The following is a 26,060-nucleotide window of genomic DNA, read 5'->3' on the forward strand; positions in this document are numbered from 1 at the left end:
GTTTGATGTTTTCTTAACTACGATAGCTCCGGGACCCATTACCTCCCACTATTATTTTTCTAGTAATAAACTATCATGCACTTATTACTTTATAATAAATCCCCTCAAATTTAGTGGCTCAAAACAACAACCACTTTATATTCCTCATGAGTCTCTCAGTTGGCCAGACTGTAATAGTAGTCTGGGTTTGGTTCCTGTGCTGTCTTTAGTAAGTTGGGTGTTAGCTGGGTGGTTCTGTTGGTCTTGGCAAAGCTCGATCATAAGTAAGGTGTCTCATCTGGGCAATGGCTAAGTGAGTGAGCTCTGTCCTAGTCTACAGCCAGCTAACTTGAGCTTGTTCCTGAGGTGTCAGGATTCCAGTAAAGACAGTAGAAATATGGAACCCTGCTCACAGTGTAATTTCATTTTTTTTATATTCAAGATTTAAAAAATTTTCCAGCAGACAATTTATATACCTCCTTCAGCCTTTCCTTTAATTTTGCAAGTCCATAATAAACTACTTAAAGAGAAACTTTGGTCAAGAATGGAATGAAATCGCAAAAACAAAGCCAAACCGCAGCTTCTTTTTTAAAAAAACAAAACACTTTCTCCCATTATATTCAAACAGAAACACACAATATTTGTGCGGTTGTGTTACAGCGTTTCCTGGGCTGGTTTTCCGTGCCATCACGTGAATGGCAGGGTGGCTCTGAGCCGCGGTTCTTGTGCTGGATGTCGGGGACCCTCAGCTTCACATTACTTGGAGATCTGGATTGCAGGCTCGAAGGGCTTAAAAGCCCAATTGCCGTGGCTCCATTGATGCCACTCGTGTGAAATTTGTGACAATCTTGCTTGTTCACCTCATCACTAGACGAGTGATGCAATGTCTCCAAGGCTGCACTGTGGTTCTCAGTTGTGGCCCCCTTGTCCATGTCGTGGAAACATCCCACGGCAGACATGCTACCCTGGGTTCTCTGTTTTGCAATGTCAAGCTTGGAGACAAAGGCCAAGCAGCCGTGCTCATCACAGTTAAAGAGCATCAGACGACAGTCATGGCCAGCAGCCACAACACTGTTCTTGGAGACAAGTGACACATTCAGGAGGGGCAGGAACTCAGTTTTAGAGTGGAGACTTATGTACTTTTTGAGGCATCAGCAACAGACACATTGCTGTCATGGCTGACCCAGGCCAGGAGGCTCCCACCGGCAGAGAAACTGACGCCATGGACCCAGTCACCAGAGCCACTGCCACTGAACTCTGTCATCAGCTGGCCAAAGGGCGTCTTGCTGCCCCAGGACTTTTGCTGTCTTTTCATCCACTTCTTTAATGTAGGCAGAAAACTCTGCATTTGAAGTCACATGATCCTGCTACCAGCAAAACATGTTTGGATTCCAATCCAAGCTGAGGACCATAGAGCAAATGAGCTTTTTAGTGTGCTTGCTCATTCATTAGTCATTTTCATGCTCTGAGTAACAAATGGAAATGAGTTGAACTCTACTTCCCACAGCAAGTTTGCTCTTTAGCAGGGACTACTTCACAAAAGTGGCTGCACAGTTAGTCCTCAGGATCACCAAGGTGGCTTCCTGTTGCTGTCTTTCTGACTCCAGAGGTAGGCGTGTGGTCAGCTCCACAAATGATAGTGCGGTCACTCTTGGGATCCCAGTCCCTACCAGTGATGTGTCCGTTGTGCTCCTTGAGTTCATGAGCTTCACCCACTGGCTCCCGTTCTCCTCATAGATGTGAACTTCCTGATTCTAGGACCTGAGGGTAATCTGGGTATGGTCCCTGTTCCAGGCATGACGGATGATTGGCTCACTTGAGTAAAAATGGAAGCAGGGACGTAGTGTTAGTGTTTTCAAAGAACGGGAGGCTGAGGTCGGGGTGATCTGGAGGGGTTCACAGGGGAGAGTTCTGGGACTCTGGTCAGTGGATGCAACAGGCAGATCTGAAGGAGGATCTACAGTTTAGTTTTATACAAATACCTCACGCTAACCGATTGCGCCACTGGAGCGCCTCCACAGTTTAGCTTTAATTGGCACCGTGTTGCTTCCATTGCATTTGTATTGTGTACAGCAAGTCAGAGGTTGGTCACTATCCAAGGCTTTACTTTTTGATGGGCAAAGCAACAAAGTGACATTGAAAAGAGTACAGTTATACAAGAGGTGGACATCTCTGGATGTTTTTTACAAGCAATCTACAATATAGGTCTCTCAAGAATATACTAAAAGTTGAAGAATGAACAGAGACTGAAAGATGCTTAAATTAAGTTAAACTCAAACTACCCAACCTGGAGTCGAGAAGTTGAAAATTCCTGCCTGTTTTTTTCCCTCATAACTCTCATCAATGACCACACCGTGCCTGTGCAACAGTAGCATAGGTTGATAGGAAGAGATACGGACTCAGGCAAAAATTGACTGCAGCTACTCAGTCATGTTAGACATTGTAGTTTATGGTCTATGATTTGTACCCCAGAGTTACTGTATCACATATCTTTTTATTTTTAATATTTGCTATATATCCTTTTTGCTAAATTGAATTGTATGGTAGGGAAATTTCTATGATAATCTTGAAGACGCCTGCTCCTGTTATTCCTGGCTTGTATAATCCCCTCTGTTTGAGTGACTTGATTTTAGTCAGAAGAATTCACCAACGGTGATGGACGTCACTTCAGTGATTAAGTTACAAAGTACAGTGGCTTCTGTCTGTAGGCAGACCTCCTATATCGCTTTCTTACCTCACAGCCTTCCATATAGCAAGCCGACATGTTGAAGAGGACCAGGTATCATAAACCTGGGAACAATTTATTGCAAACTCTCTGTAAGGAGCAGAGACTCTGCATGCTGCCAGCAAATCACATTGACTTGGGAGCAGTTTCTTCTCCAGTTGAGCCTTAAAATGACTTAAGGCCAGCTGACCCAAGAATTGAGATTAAGATTCCTGACCCATAAGAGCTGTGAAATAATAATACATAAATGCTCTTACCTAGTAAATCTTGGAGCTATTCAATTCAATTCAGGTATTTTGTATTAAAAACTTTCTGTTTTCATTGATAATAAGAAGTGAAACTTCCACTTAGTTCTTTAAAAGTTTCTCAGTCTGTGGCTAAGGTGTAAATATAGTCAAACATCACTCAACAATAGGGTTACATTCTGAGAAATGTGCCATGAGGGGATTTTGAATTGTGCACAATTATTTTTTTGTGTGATCCTGGCAATCAAACTCAGGACCTTGTGCTTGTCAGGCAGGTGCTACTGAGCTAAATCCCAGGTCATGACGGTGCACATTTTACAGTGTGCTCCCACAAACCGAGGTGGTATAAGTGAATCACTTGATGTGTCCCCTTGATGCAACAGGACTCACTCAACACTAGTGGCACGAAGCTGCTATTGGGAAAGCACTACGTGCTGCTTTACAGTGAACTTTTTTTTATAAATAAGAATTGATGAAAAGTATAGTTAATATAGAAATCAGCCATAGTCATTTATTCCCATTGTCAGGCATCATGCATTACACATAATTGTATGGATTATTCTTTTGCATGTCTGGCCTTGCCATATATCTGTTTATACCAGCATCACTAAGAAACACATGAGTAATATGTTTTACTACAGTAACAGCTGTGGCTGTACTAGATGATAGAACCTTTTCACCTTCACAGTCTCATAGGATGACTACATGTAGTCTGTTGTTGATCACAACCTTGTTACTGTTCTGCAGTGCATGAATATATCTATTGGATAGGATTTTTGGGAAAATTAATCAAGATAGTATAATTATTTGGACAATGAATTTCATTTCCATTCTCCTTCCCAGTGTGAGTGTCTGTTCTGGTATTTTTAATATTTCTCTGTTTATATGATACAGTTTTCACTATTTTTGAAAGAACGAAGTGACTAAAGAAAGCTTAAAGTAACAGAAGGAGTGTTGTGAAATTGACTGAATGATTCCTTCATCCTGAAGTAATTTTTTTTCAAGGATGGCAAATTGTTTGACTTGGTCCAGGGTCACTGGAAATTAAAGCTTTCTGCAAAGGCTTCTGTGGTGACAGTTGCTCAGGGATGTGAGTTAGGAAGCAGGATTGAGGGGAAGCGAAAGCAGAAGTTGGTGTGTTACTGACCATCCCTGCTTTTCAGCCCAAACAGTGAGGGCTGGTAGGGGGTAAGCAAGGCAAAAGGAATGTTTGTTGCTTCCTTATCTAAAATTTGCTCATGAAACACTAACTCATAAACACTCTGCTGCAGTGCATGTGTGTACAAGGGAATCACTTGGCTTCCCAGGTGAGGGACTAACAAAGGAAGTCTCCGGCTGGAAGCCAGAAAGTGAGGCCTAGGCATGAGATCTGACCCTCTTACACCATGCCCATATAAAGGTGGTCAGAGCTACGCTGGAGGAAGAGATGGCCTCCTTTTCACCTTAAGGTGGAATGAAGAAAACCCCAGAAGACTGAGTATAATAATTCATATCTTTATGAAGAGAATTCCATGCTTTAAGATAATAGCTCTGAAAAAAAATATTAAGACAGTTCTGTTGTAGGGAGGGGAGAGTACAAATTATAGAAAGAGTGAAATAATGAGGAATTTTCTAGAGATTAATTAAAAGTTAAAATAATGAGATATGTCAGTCCTAGTATTAAGAGGCCAAGAAGGATCAGAAGGTGTAAAAACTATGTTACTATAGATGCAGAAGCACTTTGAATGTCGGAGAGTAAAACAGTGTGGAAGAGGAGGAAAATTTGACACAAATCTGGAAAATACAAAATTTAATATACGTAGCCTTCTCAGCTAATATTAATGAGGGACACAACTGCTACTAATATCTGAAGGGTGTTAACAAGAAGAAAGAGGCATAATTACTTAGCACCATTCCAGTAAACATAATTAGGAATAATGGTATGCAATTAGGAAAAGAAAAATTGAGTCACAACAACGAGAAAGTTCCTCTGTGCTCATGACATCTATTAAACTGTGCCATCCTGTCCCAAAGCAACTGGGTGGAGTACTGTTCTCTAATGCACATGAAATAAATGAAAGTAGGCTGCAAAAAGAACACCTCATAGTGCCTGCACAGAGAGAAAGAAGAGGCTGTGAGATTCTGAATAGATCTGTTTCACTGATTTTGTTTCTTTGATTGGCATCGCAGTGAACAGAATGAAGTACCAAGGTCTCTGCTGTGAATTTGTGTTGTTATTTTCTGTGCCTGACCTTACTGTTTTGTGTGCTTTTGAAATCCAAAGCATCTGTGCAACAGCTGTTGGCAACACTGTGTCCATCTCAGTCCAAGGTCTTGAGGTCTTTTCTGTACATAAAAGGTAAAAACTGACAATGGAAATCACACTTTTAGGGCAATTAGAGTGTTTAGTATTCCTTTCTTCCACCTGAAACATCTTGGTGAACTCCTTTTAAAAATGGATGGGGATTAAATAGTGATCTGTTGCTGGATAAGAGGAGGACAAACGAGGGTGACTGCTCCTGGCTTCAGGACTCCAAAGTGGTTGTCATGAAGGTAGGCAAAGAACACAGGGATCAAAGGCCTATTAGAGAGCCCTCAGGCTGTTAAATGGAGAACTAATGGTAAAGAGAAAAGGGTAAAAGGAATTGAATGGTAAGTTTTTACAGTCTACTCTCAAAAATGCCAATGCTCCAATTCATTCTTGATGCTTTAATAACTCATAAGATGTTTAGGCTTTGGTAGCGAGTGTGCACATTTCAGGAACAGGAGTTGGCTGTAATGTAAATATTCTCTGACTGATTAGTATGGAAATGGCCTTTCCTCCCTGCTTCCCTTTGAGATGCTGAAAAGAAAGTGACCTGATAGATGCATGAATTATGTATATTCAGGAAACAGAGCTACTAAAAATTGAAGGAGAGAGTACTTATTTTATATTGTTTTGCGCTTTCTCTGCAGTGGATATCTGCTTAAGTTAGTTGTGGTTAATTTATGAGGGCTGCTGTCTCTCTATTTAATCTTCAGGGCACAGAAATTTGTTTTTCACTCCTTTATTTTCAGATATTTTAGCATGTTTCTGGAAAACTAGCTGATCTGTGTTTCTTTATAGGAGTAAAAAGCATTTAGAACTGCTATGATTTAGTTTGAAATGTATACATTCTACTGAATTGTGTTTCTCACTCAGAATGCCAAAATGTTTAAGTTCCCTATCTTACATTTATTATTTTAGTGAAGATGTGATTTGCTAATGCAGTCTTTTAACAATCAAATATTTGTGACTTACAGTAGCATTTATCATGGCTTCTTAAAGGAAGGCTTATAAAATGTTTAACAGCTCTTGGTAGCTTAGTAAGGATTCAGTGCACACAAATTATTTTATTCCTATGATGAGGGTTTTTTTAATAATTATGGCTTTGATTGTTATATAAACTATATAAGATAACAACCACAGTGTTTTAATATAATAGCAATCTTTTAATTTAACACTTTATCTAAACTGACATTGTGAAACGGGAAGAAAAGGGCTAAAGTTACAGGGAAAGTGAGAAGGGTAGGGGAAGGGTAATAAGGGAAAAATATGAAAAAATGGAAATAAAGCGTTTGTAAATGGGGAGGGGAGGAGGGGGTGAAGGGAGGGCAGGGACAAGGAGAAAAAATGAGAACCAAGACCTGTCATGTAAAGGTACAAGATCCCAACAATGAATGTAACTGTACTGCATACCTAAAACATACCAATAAACTCAATAAAAGAAAAAAAATTATCTAACAGAAATTAAGTCACTGAGAAAAAGAGAAGATAGGAAAGTTTTCATCAGAGTGTTGGAAAAATCAATCAGTATGTCTCTTGATGGGGTTTATCCCACATTTTCCTAGGTTGCCCAATAATTAACCCAGCAGAATGAGCTCAATCAAGCCTAGTTGGATTCCAAGGGGGCTGCTTCCACCTTTCCAAAAAAGCTATTTCCTATTGCTAATTTCTAGCACAAAAGTTCTAGCATCTCTTTCCATCATGTATATCCATCCCTGTAGATGAATAGAAAAATACAAGTTTGAAAACTTTCTCTACAGGATAGTTGGTCATGATGTTTGCAGACTACGTATTTGTGCCCGTTTTAACATCTAGGATAATGAGAGTTCAGAGGACTGCACAGCTTGTACTTGTTTGTTACTTGCAAGTTTTGTCCCGGTGAAGCCTGTATCTGTAGCATATATGATATGTGTCTCCAGACGCTTTGCAGAACAGATTGAGGTGGGGATATATGTCACTAAGGAGATATGGATTCTGAGAGTAATTAATTTACCTTGTAGAAAGAAAGCATGAATGGTGAGAAACACTCAAGAAATGGAAGTCATTAACAGCAAAAATTCAGTTTTATCTGGCTCATGTTACAAGTAAAATTCATGTTGATCAAATATCATCTGTTATGGCTTGTGTTTCGATGTCCCCCCAAAGCCTCATGTGCTCATATGCGGAGAGTTTTGGAGGTGACTGGATCATGAGTGTGGAAAACTGGTTTAGGGTATATGATAGTGGGATTAAGGGTGTGTGATAAATAAATTGGGTTAGCATAGTTCTGGTGTGGATCATGGAAGTCCCACCTGGATGTGGATGGCACCAATCAACAGGCTTTTAGCCTGGATGGAATATGAAGGGAGAAAAGAATGCAAGCTGCTGCTGCTGCTGTTTTGTTCCTACCTGCCCTGCCCTAGACTATTTCTCCTCTGTGACGCATCTCTGCTGTGCCACTCTGCCTTCGAGCCAGTTTCCTATGGATTGAAACTTCTACAAATTATGATCTGAAATAAACCTTTCTTCCCTTAACTTTAGGTAGGACTCATGAAAAAAATGACTAAGGCAGCGTTGTCCAAGGAGACTAATGCACAGAATCTCAATTTTATTTCTTCCTTCTTTTATTCTCTTTATCATGATGGAATCTACCAATTTCTACGTCTTTAAGTTCTGTTGCCAAAGATTGGGTTTTGAAGGAAATGAGTTCTTCTCACCAAAATGTTACTATGTTCATTGAAAATATTGCACACACAGACACATTTTAGTGTTATCTATTCTAATTAGAAATTATCTGCTGCTAATTTGAAATGAATGATACACTATGAAATGAGAATTCAAGTATAATTAAGTCATACTTAATAAGAAACTGGAAAATATAAAAAACTCCCCCCTTAAAAAGGTTCAGATGAACAAGTGATAATAACAAAGAATCCAAATGATATCGGATGTATTAGAGAAAGAATATTTGAGAGAAGGAAGAAATTGTTATTCCATAAAACCCACTAAAATAGAAAATACAGAGAGAAATAAAATCATTCCTATGTGACATTGAAGAATGCCCGTTTCTTTACAAAAAGTATTAAAAATAAGTAGGTCATAAAGATGAGAATCTAAAATGCTATGATATTGGCTCCTAATCTTTAAATGAAATTCTAATTTGACTCTTGCAAGGAGAGGAAACGAATATGGTATGTTTTCCATGTGAGTTGTCAAAATGATAAAACTGAATACTCTCCGAATCAGCTTTTCCGTGGACAGCTGGTTCATCATCATTAGTATGTATATCCTTATTAATATCTAGGCCAGTCAACTCTGGAAGAACTAGATTGTTGTTCTTTTAAATTTAGTAATACCCTAATCGATTGCCAAGATCTATACAAAAATATCACGCTATGATCAACAAAGAAATAACGCCATTTGTTCTTTCTGCTTCTAAAAGGTAAAAATACTTTGTGTATCATTCTGCAAACAATCTAAAGATTTGTTTAATAGTATCGATCATGGCTTTCTATTTAGATAGCTACATGTCTGTGTGTTCTTTTTGAGGAGTTCGACATACTATGTGAGCTGGAATACTTTTTCTCAGCTGGCTGAAGTAGCCTGAGGACAAAGGGAGGTCCTTCAATTTTTATTTTTTTGTTTTTGTTTTTATTTTGAGACAGGGTCTCACTACGTACTTGAGGCTGACCTGGAACTCACTATGTAGCTCAGGCTGTTCTTGAACTCACAGCGTTCCTCCTGCCTCAGCCTCCCGAGTGCTGGGATTACAGTTGTGCCCCACCACGCCCAGCCTTCAATTTTTGGATGAACAGGATGAAAACGATTCATCATAGGATCTGGGTCCTGTACCTTAGTCATATTTCCTGGGATCATTAGCTTCTTATATCTGGAAGTACAAATTTTATGTCCAAGAAACTCAACTGATCAATTCTAGCATTCACTGCCAATCTTTAAATTGAAGCAAAGACAATTAAGTGAATTTCCAAAGGACACAAGCAATGATAGGTCAAAAATTTAGATTAAAAAAAAAACCCTAGAACTCTTCCATCAACTGCATTCATGAACATAACATTTTTCCTCGAGTCTCTTTGCAATATGGCCGTCCAGGTTGCCCAATGATATTATATGACTTTTAGTAACTGGACTCCAAGAACAATAGAGGTTCCTTCTACCTTTCCTCTCTCCTTTTTCACATTTTATTTTTCCCACTAGACTGAGGATCACTGAGGCCATGTTAATAACAGCTGTGCTTTAGTTCATTCCTCTGAAATCGAAAGTGTTTTTCTTTTTCTTGTTTTTCAAATCCCATATTCTGTATTTTAAAATAAAAACCCATCATATTTTGTGTACATATAAGCATGAACAAAAGTAACTGCTGCCATGACTGTGCAGCGACTTCACAGAGGTCAGAAAATCTGAATGTCACAGGTCGCCAAGAAGTTCCTTCTGTGACCTCAGCACAACTGTGCTGAGGAACGTAGATCTTTGAGGCTCCCCTGGTCCTGACGAGTCTGAGTCAGAAGAACCAACACTTCCTCCTGAATAGTAGCCACATATATGTATATTTGCTTTTTGCTGGGATGATATTGTAGACTCAAAAATAATACAACCAAGACAAGCCGGCATCATGCAGGATGAGTCTGATGTATTTGTTTTAAAATCCGGTCTTCCCCTCCTGTCGTTGAACTGGTTCTTTATATTCTGCCCGGTGTGGCTAATATTTGGTCGCTGGCTGGCTTGCTTTCCTTTTTCCTTTCTTTCTTTCTTTCTTTCTTTTTCTTTTTAAATCTCCTTTCTTCTTTCCCTCCATTTTTCCTCTTTCTCTTTGAAGTTAATGATATTTTTGTCTTCTTCAGCAGGGATCATTGTATTATACAAGACTAAAACTTTAGCTACAGACTAATTTTTCTTTCAAGTTCACAGCTGGATTTAGCAACTTTTACAGGCTACCAGACTTTCCTTTGTTTTTAGAATTAAAGAATGTTTTAAAATACCGATGCCATGGAGCATGGTGGTACACACCTATAATTCCAGCCCTCAGGAGGTTGAGGCAGGAGGTTCACAACTTCAAGGCCAGCCTGGACTATACATCCTGAGACCCTATCTCACCCCTGAAACCAGTTACATTAATTATTTATAATGTACATCTACAAAATGTACATCACTGTCATATTGATATAGGGGGAAGAGATGTAACTCCCAAACCTGCTGGAATCCAGAAGTTGAGTTCGTATTCTCTAAAATCGAAGAATGAATTCTAGAAACAGCAGAGGTTAAGAGTAGGAAAAATTTAGATGGAAAGGGGATCGGAAAATGGGTTTCCCCTCAAAGGTGTTTTTCTTATCCAAATACTCTCTCAGCATGATTTGCTATTTTTGGATTATAGAAGCAGTTTCCTTTTCGAGTTTTACAAATCCTCAGTTCTGAATTTTGTTCATTTACATCTCTGTTGGCATGCAGGAGCTCTTCGTTGAGCTCTTCTCTGTGATATCTAGACATAAGAAGCAAGAACTGAACAGGACACAGCATCCAGTCTCTAAGTACTTCCGAAGTAAGGTTCTGCTTTGAGAGTTAGTGACGTTTTCCCTGTTTGAACCCAGCAAACCAGTGCTTTCTCAACTTCCTGCCTACCGAATCTGTATAGACCTCAGTTTTTTTGTTGCGCACCCATTCAAGTGCTATAACTTTTGTGTTTCAGGTTCGTGTAATTGCATCGCGACAACTTGTTTTTAATTTCTTTACTGATTATAGAAACCCTATATTTAGAATAACTCATGCAAATATGCAATAGATCCTATTTCTCACCTAACAATCACAACCGTTTGGTTGGGGTATCATCATAAATATTATGTGAGAGGAGTTAAGCAAGCAAGAGAAATTATTCAAGGGCATTGAAGTGTGTGAGAGAGGTTGGTGGAAGGAGGGGGAGATGGAGAGGAGGGAATGGAATGGAAAAAAGAAAGGAGAGATGGAAAAAGACAAGAAAGAGACTGAACTCAATACCTCTGAGACAATTGGTGGGAGATCTGTTCACTTCTGGGGTAAGCCAGCCTAAAAGTGCTGGCGGTTGTGGTGGGGTGTGTTGGTTAATGGGATGTGTGGAGCACGTTAATTTACTTTTGAGTTTGCAAATGTTCCTCTCTGTGATTAGGCATCTGGGTTTGCTAATTGGCTGCCCATTGAAGTTTGCTTCTGCCCCCCTAGAAAGATCAGGAAATGCTGGCATTATCTTTTTCCATTTTAGTCTTCTATGATGATTTCTAAGTCCTTGGGAAAGATGTTTTCTAGGCTATAAAACTGGCAGCAGCCTGAAAGAAAATTTACACCCACTTCAAAGGGGCAGAGAAAATTAATAAATTGCAAGTTTTCTAAAGCAAGTGTTGTAAGAATAGAAGGTCAGGTGGTATTGTCGGAGTCCATAACTGAAGTCTCGGCTAGATGAAGGCAACACTTAGATGTGATGAGACAGAAGATGGTTGAATGTTAAACATAGTCATTCAGGATCCACACTGGTGACTATATTATATTTAACACAGACTTTCAGGGCCCAGTGTCATCACTGGCTGAAAGGGAAAGAGCAGAAGGGTGATGCATGCAAATATTTATTGTTTAGGACTAGCAGTGATTCGCATCACTTTTGCCCATAGTCCATCCCTGAGACTGGTAGATGTGGCTCTTCTGTCTTCAGAAAGAGCTGACAGTTACGGACTTGATTTGAGAGAGGAGATAATATGGATTTGGGCGACCAGCTAACAGTTTTTGCCACATTGGAGTGTTTCCCAGACTGTGTGTTATTTCAACAACCAAATACTATATATAATGTTGTTTAAATACTGTGACAACAAAGTGTGAAGCAAGTATCCCTGTTCTCGTTGTATGAAGGAATACTGAGGCTTAGAAGAATGAGTAGCTTTCTCAAGGTTCTACATACTTCGTGCTGTTCACTTTTATGGCACACACAGATGTATGTACATGTGTGTTATATGGACCATGAAAGACAGAGTAGACTGTTTTCCACTTAGATTTTGTTCCTCATAGGAACTGATAGCAGAATAACATTTAAATTCTACTGTATAGCTACAATCTATTATAGCTTTGCCAGTTCTTCCTTAACATGATTCCACCTTTAGAAAACTTCTATTATCCATCCTCCTTCTCTTTCTCCATCTCTCATTACCTTACAATACTTAGGGTGAGGTTACCCAAGCCTCACTGAAATAATACATCCTTCAACTACGAGACATACACCTTCAGCAAGTTAAACATTATGTACAGAAGACAAGAAGAATAAGATTTTTGGAACTTGACTCTCCAATTCATCTATTCATCTGTTGAAATACTTTAATCACTGAAAATAAGATCAGAGATGGGAAGAAGACAGATGGGAAAGGAATAAGTAAATGAACATATCTTGAAGTCCAGAATGATAGGGAATAAAGAAGCAGAATAATAGTAAAAGAGCAGGAATAATTGTAAATTAAATGAAAAGAATACTAAAGTGGGAGACCCGAGCTTCAGTTTTTGTGTATCTTCAGTAAATTAAATTTAAAATGATAAACAATATGAGTTGAGAAATTTTAACCTTTTAATTAAGATAAAAATGGTAAATTATTCAAAGGAGGGAAAGATACATGCCTTCTAAGTTTTCCTTTTTTTTTGTTTTGTTTTGTTTTGTTTTCTGAGACAGACTATGTAGTTTTTTACATACAGACTATGTAGTTGAGACTGACCTGGAACTCACTCTGTAGCCCATGCTGGTCTCAAACTCACAGTGATCCTCCTGCCTCAGCCTCCCTGCTGGGATTACAGGCGTGCGCCACCATGCCCAGCTAAGTTTTCCTCTTTGAACATCATGCTGTGAGCATGTTATGCATATTTTGTACAGTAGACTGAATCCATGCAATTCAAGTATATGAAGGCCTTTTCTGAGCAATGTGCAGCTATTTTCTGCCATAGAGGGTATACCATGTAACTCAAGGTAAGATCCACATTTTATGCCAAATCATGAGCATTGCTAAAATTTTCCACATCTAGGACTGATTTTATGTTTTTTTTCAGAGATAATTGAGCTCACTTCATATAAAAAACAGTGAGGCTGTTATCTGTTTACATCACAAGTTGCAGTAATATATATATTTACACATGTACGCATACATTTTTCTAGTGATTTCTAAAGCCTTCAACAGAGTGTAGATTTTCCTTTAGTGATAATATGAACAGTATTTGCAGATTTTCCATGTATTTCGATACTGTGAAATTATATTTCAATGGGAATTTAATATTAAATATCAGTAAAAAGAACAAGATATGGAACTACAGTAAGAAAAACACTCATAGGAATTATTACTCTGATTTTTGTAGATGTGTATATCCATGCAAACATAATTATTGATCAAGCCCTCTTCTAGATGATCAAGAAATGGTAGAGTTCAGAAAAGAAAATCCTTCATGAAATTTTTATTCAGTGCCACGCAACTACAGCATATAGCTTTAAAAAATACACATTTAAGAGAAAAATTTTTGATACATATTCATATGAATGTTTATTTTGCCTTATAAATACCGTTTACTGAAAACATGTACTAATAAAAATGAATAAATGAATGTCCCCAAAATGATATTAACCTTTGGAGAGAAAAACAGGGAAGACAGCAGAGGAATTTAAATGATCTCAGAATTTCCCAAGAGAATATAGAGTGGTATTGAATGAAATACAAACACAAATGTTTTCACCGTAGGGAAGTGGCACGTGTGGATTCAGCAGGTGGGAAATGAGCCTGATGTTTCCCCAAATGCTTAGGGTGCCAGCTACTGTGGGGACCCTGGGGAGGAGGCTGCAAATGGGACCTCCAGAGTCTGCTAGCAGACCCTTTGGATTTGGCATTGTCCCTTCCCCATGCGTCCAAGTGTCTACCTCTAGGAGGTGAGCAAAGTTCCTTTGTCTGGGAAAACTGGAGAAAAGAAGTTCTCCACCTAAGGGTGCAGAAGGAAGTCAGGAATGGAGCAGGTGGTAAAAGTAGGAATAGAGGGGGATGTGACAACTGGAAGGTGGGATCTCAGTATATTGCTCCAGTAAAATGTCATCTGTGAAGTATTCTTTCCTTTCCCCAGCCCAGATGGTTAAAAGCTTTTGTCTCATGAATCTCTCTTGCCTTGAGAAAAGGGCAATTTGTTCCACATGTGATCTCCCAGTTTCTCAGGGCTGCTCTCTTGCTTAGTTATGGAAGCAGGATTCAGAGTTGCTATTGGGCTGTGCTCCTGCATGCACTATACTTACTCTCTTTAATGAAGCCTCTGGGCTAAATATTCTGTAAAATATCTCCCAGACCATATGTATATCATTCCAATGGAGAGTGAACATGGGAAGATATTTTGCAGAAAAATCAATTGAATTTAATGCTATTCTTCCTCAACTGTCCTATATCAATTCAACTAGTGTTTAAGGGACAACTTTCAAATTGGACTGAACACCTTCCCGCAAAAATTTTGGAATCGACAGTGCTTTACCTCTTTATACAACTCCCCATTCAGTTCTTTAGAAGATTTTTTAAATGAAGGTTAGGAAATGCAGCAAAACCCAACAATCAGCTGCTTTCAATTTCAAAGTGCAGAGGACAAGAGGATATAAGGTTGAAAAGTATTTTAGTTATTTGATCAAATGAGGTTATATATTTTTAAAGGATTTTTCCCTTTTCTGTGCCTTTAAATGGTTCTCTGAATAGTCTATTAATAAATGCAAATGATGAGCCTCTTTTCCCATTAGTTTCTTCTTTTTCTTCTCTTCTGAGGCATATAGTGTGCATTAAAAATATTTTGATTAAAGAAGCTGTTTTCACAGAAAATTTCATAAATATTGGCATTAAAAAGAACAGCTTGTTGTCCAAAAATGTATGACTACTCTTCACCTAGGAAGTAGTGTATTTCCTAATGACAATGGCATGAGCCCAGTTTTTAAAGTTTAAATGCCTAATCCTTATTTTGTTTCAGTTTTCTTGAAAATGAAGAACCAGGCAAACCTTCATAATGTACTAAGATCTTAGTTTTCCTTTTTTTGGACATTTTAATTCCTCTTACAACTATCATAAACTTACAGCTCTCATAACTTTATCTAATGAGAGATTTTCTGTTTGACCTGTTACTTTGCCTAAGCAGATAAGTGATCTTAAAGTTATATTAAAACTTCGTTACCAATACTCTGACAAAAAGAAACTCTCATTCTAATGTAAATAAACCTCTTTTGCATGTGATGACTCAAATTTGTCCTGTTCTTTTTAGTTTGTTAAAATAAAAGCCACAACCTAGCAGATGGTTAAAAAATCTTTGATTGTTCTGCAGAGACACATAAAATAGAAGATGTTACTTTGGTCTGTCAAAACTTGTTTCTGATTACAGCTTTAAATATAACCTTAGCCTCACTATTTCAAATTATAGTATAGAATTCTCTTCCTAAAACCACAGTGAAAGTATTTTTTTTTAATTTTAAGCTTTAACAGATTATGTTGAGTAAGCTAAAGTACAATTGTACTCTTTAACTGTGTGTGTGTTTTTCCCCCCTCTGGAGCATAATTTTTCACATTATATATATTTCATACAATATTGAATATTTCACATAATGCATTTAAAAGGTAATTTTAAATGTATCCACACATTCTGCAAAATGTCTTTATCCCATAATCCTCTTTCCCCCTAGCTTTTTAATACATGATTGCAACTAAAATACATTGTCCAATTTTGACCCACTTTTAAAATTCTTTAAGAATACTGTTGAAGAATGCACATTATCTTCCACTTCATCGCTACTGACTAAATTCAGATAGAGTCCTAAAGCATGGATTCAGGAAACTATCCAAGACGTACGTTAGTTAAACTTGGGCCTGTCAGGGGGATGCCAACCTGAGAACTTACTCTGGTTTCTCATGTAGTATGAGTGTCCGAGTGTCACTGCCACTTTTTCTGTTTTGTTTTGTTTTCTAATTTTGATCTTAATCTTTTTTCAGTAACAGGGAGAAAGAGGATGAGTTACGTAGACAAATCTCAAGGATGGTCAAGGAGAAATCTCAAGAAGAAAAGAGGGAATGAAACTATGAAGTAGGCAGGTATGTGTGTTCCTGCGGGTATATCAGTGAAGTTCGGCTTTTCACCCTGATCCAAAGTAGCAAAACATGGCCATATGTCTATGTATTTTACATGTATGGATATGTTTTAAGCAACATCAATATTCCCTAAATATTATGAGTTAAATACAAACCTCTGGAAATACACAGACATAATTGGTTAATGTAAATAGAGAAGAAGAAATTTACCCATTATATCTTTTTTAATATTTCAGTATATTCACTTGCCTTTATTGTAATATGAAAGATGCTCAAGTATTCCTTCTGTTTCTTTGTTTCCTAGTATATTTCTCTCTCAGCTTTCCTTCAGAACAGTTTTTAGGTATGTATTTAAAAATTTTGAGTAGTACTGATAAAGGACCTTCAAATGCTGTAGGAAAAATCATACAACTCCCAACCTGTTAGATGTCAGAAGTGCTCAGTTCATCTTCTCCAAAATCATAGAATGAATTCTAAGGAACAACAGGTTCAGAGTAGAAAATATTTATTTAGAGGGAGAGATTTTAGCTCCTGAGAGACAAGAGGGTTACCGAGTGGGTTAATGAGGACCCCTCTTCACAGGAGAAATTTTATAGAGCAAAATCACAAGTTGGGACAAAACTGTGATCAACCAATAAGATTACATGTATAACTGGTAAGGTAATAGTGATCCAATGGGGAAGCTGGTTATATAGTAAGTATATATGGAAAGATCTAGGCTTTATTGGGCCAGAAGTTACCACTTATCCCCTAGGAACAGATGTAGGCCTGGTTGTTTCATCTTTGTCTTGAGCCCTGGCTCCAACACAGGTGCCTCTGGCCATAGTTGTAATGTGCTTTCATCTTCAGCATTGACTATCTCAAGGGCTCAGTCTGACTGCCTACAATATTTCTACCTAATTTAGCTGTCTACAACAGTACATATTGGTAGTGCATAATGATTACATTCATCACTAGAAGTATGTATATGGATATAACTCCTCTAAATTGTTTTTAAGATATATGGTATTTAACTTGGCAAACCACTTTTGGGTTATTTCTGGTAATAAAATTAAGTAAAAAGTCAAAGCTTAGGAACAATATATGAGAGTGAAAATAAAACATAATTATTTTGCGAAGGTTATGTGCGCTAGTTTGGGTCAGACTGGCCTTTTCCTACATTTATAACCATCCTACATGATCACGTAGATCCATGTTTGAATATTTCAGATTTTCAAGAAATTCGAAATTCAATGAAATTATAGAAGTATACTGTATTTCTATGAATCTTGTTTTTACTTGCAATGTATAGGTTATAAGAGTGGAAATACAGAATCATACTGAAAAGCATTATATTTTACATAAATTGAGCTTGTTACAAGACCTAAAAACCTTATTTAGTGCATTTTTTCCTTCTTTATTTTCAGCTCCAACTCCAGCTCTCTTTGGAGTTACAGGGGAATTAGTATAATTTGAACACTCTCATGGACATATTTATTTTATTCTTTTTTTTTTTTGTACCAGGGATTGAACTGAGGACTTGTACTTGCAAGGCACTCATGGTGCCACTGAGCTAAATCCGCAGCTCTGGACATACTTACTTTTATCCCAAGGTGACTCACTGTTCTTTTAAGCTTAGATTTTATGATTCATGATGATATTGCCACTTCTTACTACTTATTACTCTTTTTCAAATAATCTCAAATCTACACTCAGTGAATCAAACCCCCACCTTTTCTGGGCTTGTACTGATGTTGCTAAATATTGTTAGAGGGGAAAACAAAGAAAAAACAAAAACCCCAGTCATTTTAATGTCCTTATAAATGCATAATCATTACCCCAAACAGGACTCCATTTCTCTATGAAGTTACATGCTCAACAAATCATACTCTCTTATAACTCATCAAATGTCTTCTGCTATGTTTCTCTAATTCATTGGGAAATAGAACTTTTACCGCGCCTTCCCCAGATTTATATGCTGTATCTGTATTTATCTTTTCCCGTAATCTTTAAAGAGGAGAAAGTATCTTTCTTCTTTTTAGTAACCGGTAGTTCTTCCCTTCATTCTGACAGAATTAGCCCTTTCCTTTTCACGGACTTTTCTCCTGCATCTGCGTGCTCCTTTGAGTCAGCTGATTTTACATCTCAAATGATTGTCCTCGAAGTCTAGCTATGGTTTGTCCTCCACCAGTTCCGATCATGTACCCTTCGTTATTTTGTCTCACTGTTTTGTTAAAGTGCTGTTGGCACTTCGTCTCATTTCTTTAAGCTTTGTCTCCATCCGGCTTCACCTCCAACCTCTTTGCTGATCTACTACATTGGCTAACAAGGACCCTATGTTGCCAAAGTTAACAAATTATCACAAATTTAGTGTCTGAAATGAGAAAACATTGTTCTCTTACAGATGTAGAGGTCATAAGCACAAAGTGAGTTCAACCAAACTAAAATCCGTGTTTGTTGATTCTAGCAGTTATAGAAGAAAATCTATTATTTACTTTTTCTATCTTCCAGCAGATGCCCTAATTCTTAAACCAAGGCCCTACATCACATTTTTTTTTCTGTCATTTTCTATCATCACGCTGCTTTCTGAATTTTTCTGACTGTATTTCTTCTTTGTCTCTTCTATGAGAACAATTTTGATTACCTTGTGCCCACCTGGAAAATTCAGGCTAATCTCCCCAAATCAAAACTTTAACTTTCTATCTGAAAGGTCCTTTTTGCAGTAACAGTTAAATTTGCAGGATTGTGGGATTAGTATGAGGCATATTTGTGGGCTCGCCGTTCAGCCTATCTATCCACAGTGTCTTTGATAAGAGTGCGGTTTTCCTAAGGACTGACTCAGAAGCTTAATTTTTTCCATTGCCATCTTAAATACTAGTACTGTATTTCAAGTTTGAAGGGGGATAGCATAAAAGATCACCAAGGGAGTGTGTTTGAGTTAAGGCTAGAAATGATAGCTATCACTTCCTCTCATATTCTGTTGACTAGGGATATTTTACATATTCAATTTTAACTGCAAAAACAAAAATTGGAAGTAATGTTTAGTTGTGTGTCCAGAAAGAAGAAGCTTATAGGACAGTCTGCTATATTATTCTAGGAATGAGTTTTGATTTTATATTTCCACTCATCCTTCCAACTAATGAACACCTGGACTCAAATCTGTGTTCTGTTTCTTCTGTTCACTAAAATCTTGTTGCCATCATATGTTTACTTCAAAATACTTGCTAAGCACTTGCAGATAATTAGGGACTCTGGTAGACCATAAATATTGTTTTGATATCTCTGTTCAATTAGAACTGTTGGTTTTTTGTAAAGATAAGATCAGAAAGAAGATGCAGAAATACAAAAATTGTTCAGTAATCCAAAGAAAAGATGATGGCTAAATTACATATGAGAGAAATTTGGAAGAATTTGAGATAATATGAGGGGGAAGGAGTCAGCAAAATTTCTTATATTATTTCAAAATCCAGTTAGAATGTGGTTTCAGATGCTGACAAACAGGAATTTTAGGATTTGGTAGAAAAAGGATGTAAGGTTTAGTGTTGGATATACCAATAATCAGAAAACTGTAAAACATTCAAATAGACATGAGCAGAGGACTGCTGGACAGGAGATCAGAAGTGATGTAGACAGAGGGGTCTGGCCTACAGGTATAGACTCAAGAGTGGAGCACATAATAAAATGTCTCGAGTAAATTAAATTACCAGAGACAGCACATAGAATAAGAAGAGAAGGCATGTAGCAAATGCAAAAGATTAATAATGATTTGTGGAACCTTTTGCAAAATAGTACGGTAGAAGCATTAAAATGACTAAATAAGATCAAAGAGGAAAATCCAAGAAAGTATGATATTGAAGAATCTAAAAGAAAGTGATTCAAGAAGAGTAGTAGTTTAGAATTTTAAAGACAATAAAAATATTAAAATTTTCAGGTTAATCTAGTATTCTTTTACTAATACTGAGCTTTATATTATACCTAAGAATAAATTAATTACTCTTGGTTGTTTTTATGCAAAACCAGAAACAAAAATCACAAGCTCTCCATTTCTTAAGCTTGCAGCATTGTTTATTAAATATAATGTAATTTTATGTGTCATCCCCCTTAAGAGTTAAACATAATATCTTCTATTAGTTTGCTATCAGCTCCTAACAACTCTTGAAGTAACATAGAAAAAAAAACATTTACAAAATTTTAGGTTGTTCTTTATTACTTGGCTGTGTAGAACCATGTAAGCTTATCCAACTACTCAGTCTTCCTGAGGTACACAAGGCTCAGTGACTTCTTCCTGGGTCCAAACTCATGCACCTTTGACGTTGTCCATGATATAGTTACTTATAGATAGTCTTTATGTATTCCTGAACAGTTTTCACAGCTTGCTTTTGTGAGTAAATACCATGGAAAGCAACATGTCTTGAGATACATCTACATTGGTTTGAACATAATACCTTCTTTAGAACTTCTGAGTTCAAATGTTTCCTTAAATCACCACTGGTCCCTCCTGTTTTCAGTGCAATTATTGGTTAGTTCTATGAGTACACACCCTTATTTCATTTTTGTTTCTCATTATTTTCCAAGGTGAAAAATGCTTACCAGTATGAATTTTAAACCTCAGTCTGCTATTTTCAAAATTTATCATTTTATTCACTTCCATATTTATAGGAGTATATCTTCAAGTAATTTTCATATGATCTGTGCATCTCATATTATCTGAGCCTTTGCCTATCACTGAGTACAATTCCTGTGTCTTCATAACATTAACTTCATTAATTATGTGTTTGCCAGATTCTCTTGGTTAATCATTAGTTTTTAAATGTATGTTGTTATGTTATTGGCCATATTAAGCCCAATATTCTTAGTAAATAGCTCTGTTATTTTGCTAACTTTAGATACTTGTAGAAATTTATTCTTCAAAGTGTAACACATATGTGTTTACCATTACAATGTGTTTTTCTTTTGGCATATTATGATTTCATGTCCAATTTTCTGATTTGTTTTATAAGAGGATTATTTTGTTGCAATTTTGTGATTTCATTCATTTTACTCTGCATAAATGTTACTGTTTTCTTTGGTGACATCCAAGTTCCTTAAAAGTTTACATAGCAAATTAAAATGTGATTTAATGTTTAGATTATTTGTATTCTCAGCTTACTATCCTGGAAAGTGGTTAGTTCAACAGGACTCCCTAAGGGAAGAGGAATCCAGTTTCCATCCAAAAAGAATATTTCCTTTATCTTTCATATCAAAATTGAGCCAATAACTCACCATGTTTCAGTCTGGAAAAAAGGAAAAGAAGGGAGGGGAAGGCTGGGAAATTTTCTTCTTTTCAGGTAGTTACTGCAAATTTTTAATTTCATTCACGTAATCAATAAGATTGTAATTACATCATCATTATTATCTGAAAGAAAAGCTGAATCATGCCAAATTTATGTAGATACTCTATGCTCAATTAAGACTATTACTGTAAAAGAAAGGAAAATAGATTTGGATTGTTTCAAGCTCTAAAGATTCTGCTTACAATTCCAGCTCCTATAATTTTTCTCTAAGAAAATTTCTCTAACTAATAGGTATCAGCTACCATTCTCCTTTTCTTTGATGGGGTAAAGTAAAATTTTCTTTAATTTTTAACTATATCTTTGACAAGTTGCTATTGACTTCACATTTCATAATACGATGGTTGATTCTCCTGCTTACATCTGCAAACATGATCCTCTGTCTTTTTGTAGTCCCTAAATGTGCATAAAAAAGGACTACTAGCATGAAATTACCTTGGACCTATTTAGAGAATCACTGAAAAATTTATAGCAGGAAAAATGCAAGATTGGAAGTAGGATCCAAGGGACATCTACCACTGGTCCATTGAATGACTGTGAAATGATGCTACATGGAATGGCTAGAGATACTGTAGTTCAGGTACAAAGAAACAGGTTACTTTCTATTAGAGATTAAAACAAACTTTGGGAACACTGGGGAGTATAGAAATGAAACTTTATGACAATGTTCAGATAGATTTTGAAGTTCTTTACCCATGCTGTTTCTCTAAGTAGGGAGAAGCTACCTGATCAGTTACTCAGGGATCGTTTTTTCTGAGGCTTTAGACCATAATTGCCACTGCATCCATTAGAATTATACATTTCACCTACGGAACCACTGTAGCTATGGGTAGTTTTTAGTATATTTTCCCAGGCGATGTTTCTTAGAGAAGAAACCATATTTGCTCTATCATTGTGCGTGGCAGAAGGCTACATATTTAGGAAAAAAAGTCACTGAAAAAAATCTGTGTGTTTTGGGTTTAGAGAAATTGTCTTGAGTTTTACAGTGCCATTATATTAGTATACTGGGTGATATGGGAAATACAAAATTATGTAAAGTACACATTCCTTATCCACAAACATAACGTTGTACTTGTGATGTGAAATAAAAGAGCTTCTGTGTACAAAAGAGTTGCAATGAAGAATTTAGTATAGATAACGATATTTTTAAAATAACATTTTAGAACTCCCTTTGGGATTGGTCTTTGCATGAGAAGTACAGAGTTATTTTCTGAAGATAACTCATTTTAATTTCATGGGGATATAGCAATGTATTTAGGTGGCAAATCGCTAAAAGCTTTTTTTCAAGTTTATTAAATATTATATAGAAGCAAATTTTCTAGTGTCATGTATATTTAAATGAGAGGTGACAACAATATGAAGAAACTGACTGTAGCCTATTTAAAAGAATGCAGAAACAAAAACCACAACAATAGCTTCTATAAGGTAGGAAAACAAAGAATGTAAAGTATTCACATTAGTATAAAGTTAATAAAATTCAAAGTTTGTTTTGAAAATCTTGGAAATTAATTAGTAAAATTTATCTGATGAATAGATGGCGAGGATAGTTTACCCAAGAAAAATTACGGGAATCTGATTTTAATTACTATGAAATTTTATAGAGTTTCAAATTTTACATAAATCTGATTAAACAAAATAGAGCGTGGAGATAGAGCCCAATATGTATGCAAATTTATTATATGATAATTAGAAATATGGAAAAAAGACTTAGATTACTATTTCATATTTGTATTAGTCATTTTTGTCATCCTTGAGGCACCTGTAATTTAGAGAATGACAGACTTATTTTGCCTCAGTTTTAAACATTTCAGTCCGAAGGTCTCGTGTGGAGGGAAGCTGCTTACATCATGCAAACCAGGAAACAGAGAGAGAAGGGAGGAACCAAAATGAGAATACATCCTTCCAAGTTATGCTGCTCAGTGACCCACCCTTTCCATAAAGCCCTCATCTTCAAATATGAGACAAATATGAGACTGTCAAGGTCTTAGATCGAAACCACATCATTCTGCCACTGGTCTCCACAATGCTTACTTCCATCTCATTATGAAAATTGCATTCAGTCATCACCAAAATCTGAAACAGTTCTAGCACTGCTAAAAAGTCCAAGTCCAAAGTCTCCTCTGAGGCTCAAGGCAAACGCTTCCCTCTGTAAAAAATAAAAAAGAAACATTTCTATCATGCAGTAGCACAGGGTCAAATTCCTATTCCAAAAGGGAGGAATAGGAGACTAGAGTAAAGTTGGACCGCTCAAAACTGAAGCTCAGCAAGGCAAATGTTAAATGCTATAGTTCTATGTGTTGCACCAGAAGCAGGTAGTGGCTAGATGAGAGCTCCAAAGAGCATGGGCATCCCTGTCTTTATCGTCTTTCTGGTTGCAGCCACACGATCTCTTTCTTTGGGTAGCTGTATTGACTTCCTGCAGCTTTTCTCAGCAGCCAGGGGCTCCCCACTGCACCTTCACCTTTGTTCTCACAGCTTCTCACACTGCTCTCATGGTACAGTCTGTAACCCTGTTATACATATTTTTCCCCCTGGCCTTGTAAGAGTTCTTCTGAAATCTGAATGAAAGTCCTCTGTGCACACCTTTTGCATTCTGCATGCCCATAAATTTAACACCAGTGGGTAATATGCAGGACAGCAATCTGATTGAGCAGTAGTCAGGACTCTTTGGACCATGGCTGTAGTGGCCCTAGATGGCTAAAATTTGGAATAGACATTTCTAGGTGGTCCCAAATGAGCAGGCACCCCTGATATTCTCTTCTTACATGAAAGATTTACAGTTTTACTCTCTTGAGCCTATTCTGGTTTCTTGACCCTCGCTGATATCTTAGCTGCTCTCACACATTTATTCTTCTCCCTGTAGAAAATACTTTGCTTCTTCTTTATGCTAATCTTTCAGTAATCATGTTCTCCTTTATTACAACTTTGCAGGTGCTGCTTTTCTGACAAAACTGTCAACATTTGGAGTCATTCAGCTATATTTTGGTTCCTGACTCCTACTGTAAATCTGGCTGTGATGAGTCAGCAGTACTCATACTACAACTTGAACATTGGTTTGCTTTGAAATTTCATCCTCTAGATCAGTCTACCACCTTTAAATTCAGCCTCACAAAAATCTTACAATATGAGCAAAGTAAAGACAAAGTTTCTTCCACAGCTTGATCCAAATAGACTCTGATCCAGTTTCCAATAAATTCCTTTTTCACAATTTGAAACCATATAGTTTGATCTTTAATGTTCTCATTCCTATTAGTATTTTATTCTGAATTCTGATGGGTATCACAGGTCAAACTATAGCACTTTTATACTTTGCCAACTGGCATCACCAGACTTTTCCAAACTCCTCCACAAGCTAGATCCAGAGGCCCCTGAACCACTTGGTCAGGTAAAGTCACATGAATGGCCCACTTCTAATTCTAATTTTCTCTGTTAGTTACTTTCACATGGATGGGACAAAATACCTGACACTTACAACTTAAGGAAAGAGTGGTTTTATTTTGGCTCACAGTTGCAGAAATTTCAGGACATTGTTGGCATACTCCAGTGCAGAAACAGAATGGAGGGAAGGTCTGATGTGGAGGAAACCTGCTCATATCATGGGAGTTAGGAGAGAGAGAGAGAAGAGGGGGTGAGGAGCCCAGAGCAAATATGTAACCGTTCAAGTCACATCCCCCAGCACCTACAGCTTCCCACCCAGGCTCCACTTCCAAACATGAGATTTTGTGTGATATTTTAGGTCCCAACCATACATTACTACATAAACTAAATTTCTATGAGTTCTACTTCTGATCTTTCAAATAATTCTCAATTTAAAAAAAAGTATGGATGGGGTTATGGAGCACAGTGATAGAGCTACTGCTTAGAGTGTGTGAGCCTTGGTTTGCTCCTCCCCAATGCACACAAGTATGTTAAGTATTTTTCAAATTTTTGAAGTTTGTATTTCTCTCCTGTGAATAGTGTAATAAAATTTAAATAATGAAAAGTTAAAGTTGGAATATAATAGATATCATAGCAAAATCAAAATTATATAGAAAATCATATAGAATATTCATTAATATTTTTCATCCTACAGAAAGTTTAAATAACCGTAGCTTATAAGAATCTTTTAATAAAATTTAAATAATGAAAAGTTAAAGTTGGAATATAATAGATATCATAGCAAAATCAAAATTGTATAGAAAATCATATAGAATATTCATTAATATTTTTCATCCTACAGAAAGTTTAAATAACCGTAGCTTATAATAGAATCTTATCTATATAAATTATATTATTTCATATTAATTTGATATTCATTATATATTATATTTTTAAAATCTGAAATGAAATTTAGATCAAATTCCTCTTGCCATAATGGAGAATCTTTTTTGTATTGATTCTCTTTCTCTTGAAATATATAATAATTAATAAATTGTGTTTTTATAAGTATATATTTGGATGAGC

At 36.8% G+C, this 26,060-nt stretch overlaps 1 long non-coding RNA gene and 1 pseudogene across 1 annotated transcript; one reads left to right on the forward strand and one right to left on the reverse strand.

Moving 5' to 3' along the window:
* Nucleotides 1–599: 599 nt before the first annotated feature.
* Nucleotides 600–1,777, reverse strand: LOC104851565 (annotated as a pseudogene).
* Nucleotides 1,778–9,717: 7,940 nt separating this feature from the next.
* On the forward strand, nucleotides 9,718–24,740 carry LOC104851549. The gene is made up of 4 exons (XR_777238.1): nucleotides 9,718–9,860; nucleotides 10,676–10,766; nucleotides 16,213–16,311; nucleotides 24,549–24,740. It is a non-coding gene; the product is annotated as an uncharacterized LOC104851549 (long non-coding RNA).
* The last annotated feature ends 1,320 nt before the right edge of the window (nucleotides 24,741–26,060 follow it).

Source organism: Fukomys damarensis, unplaced genomic scaffold (assembly GCF_012274545.1).
Source record: "Fukomys damarensis isolate Sample0158 unplaced genomic scaffold, DMR_v1.0_HiC HiC_scaffold_11, whole genome shotgun sequence".
NCBI classification, from domain to species: Eukaryota; Metazoa; Chordata; class Mammalia; order Rodentia; family Bathyergidae; genus Fukomys; species Fukomys damarensis.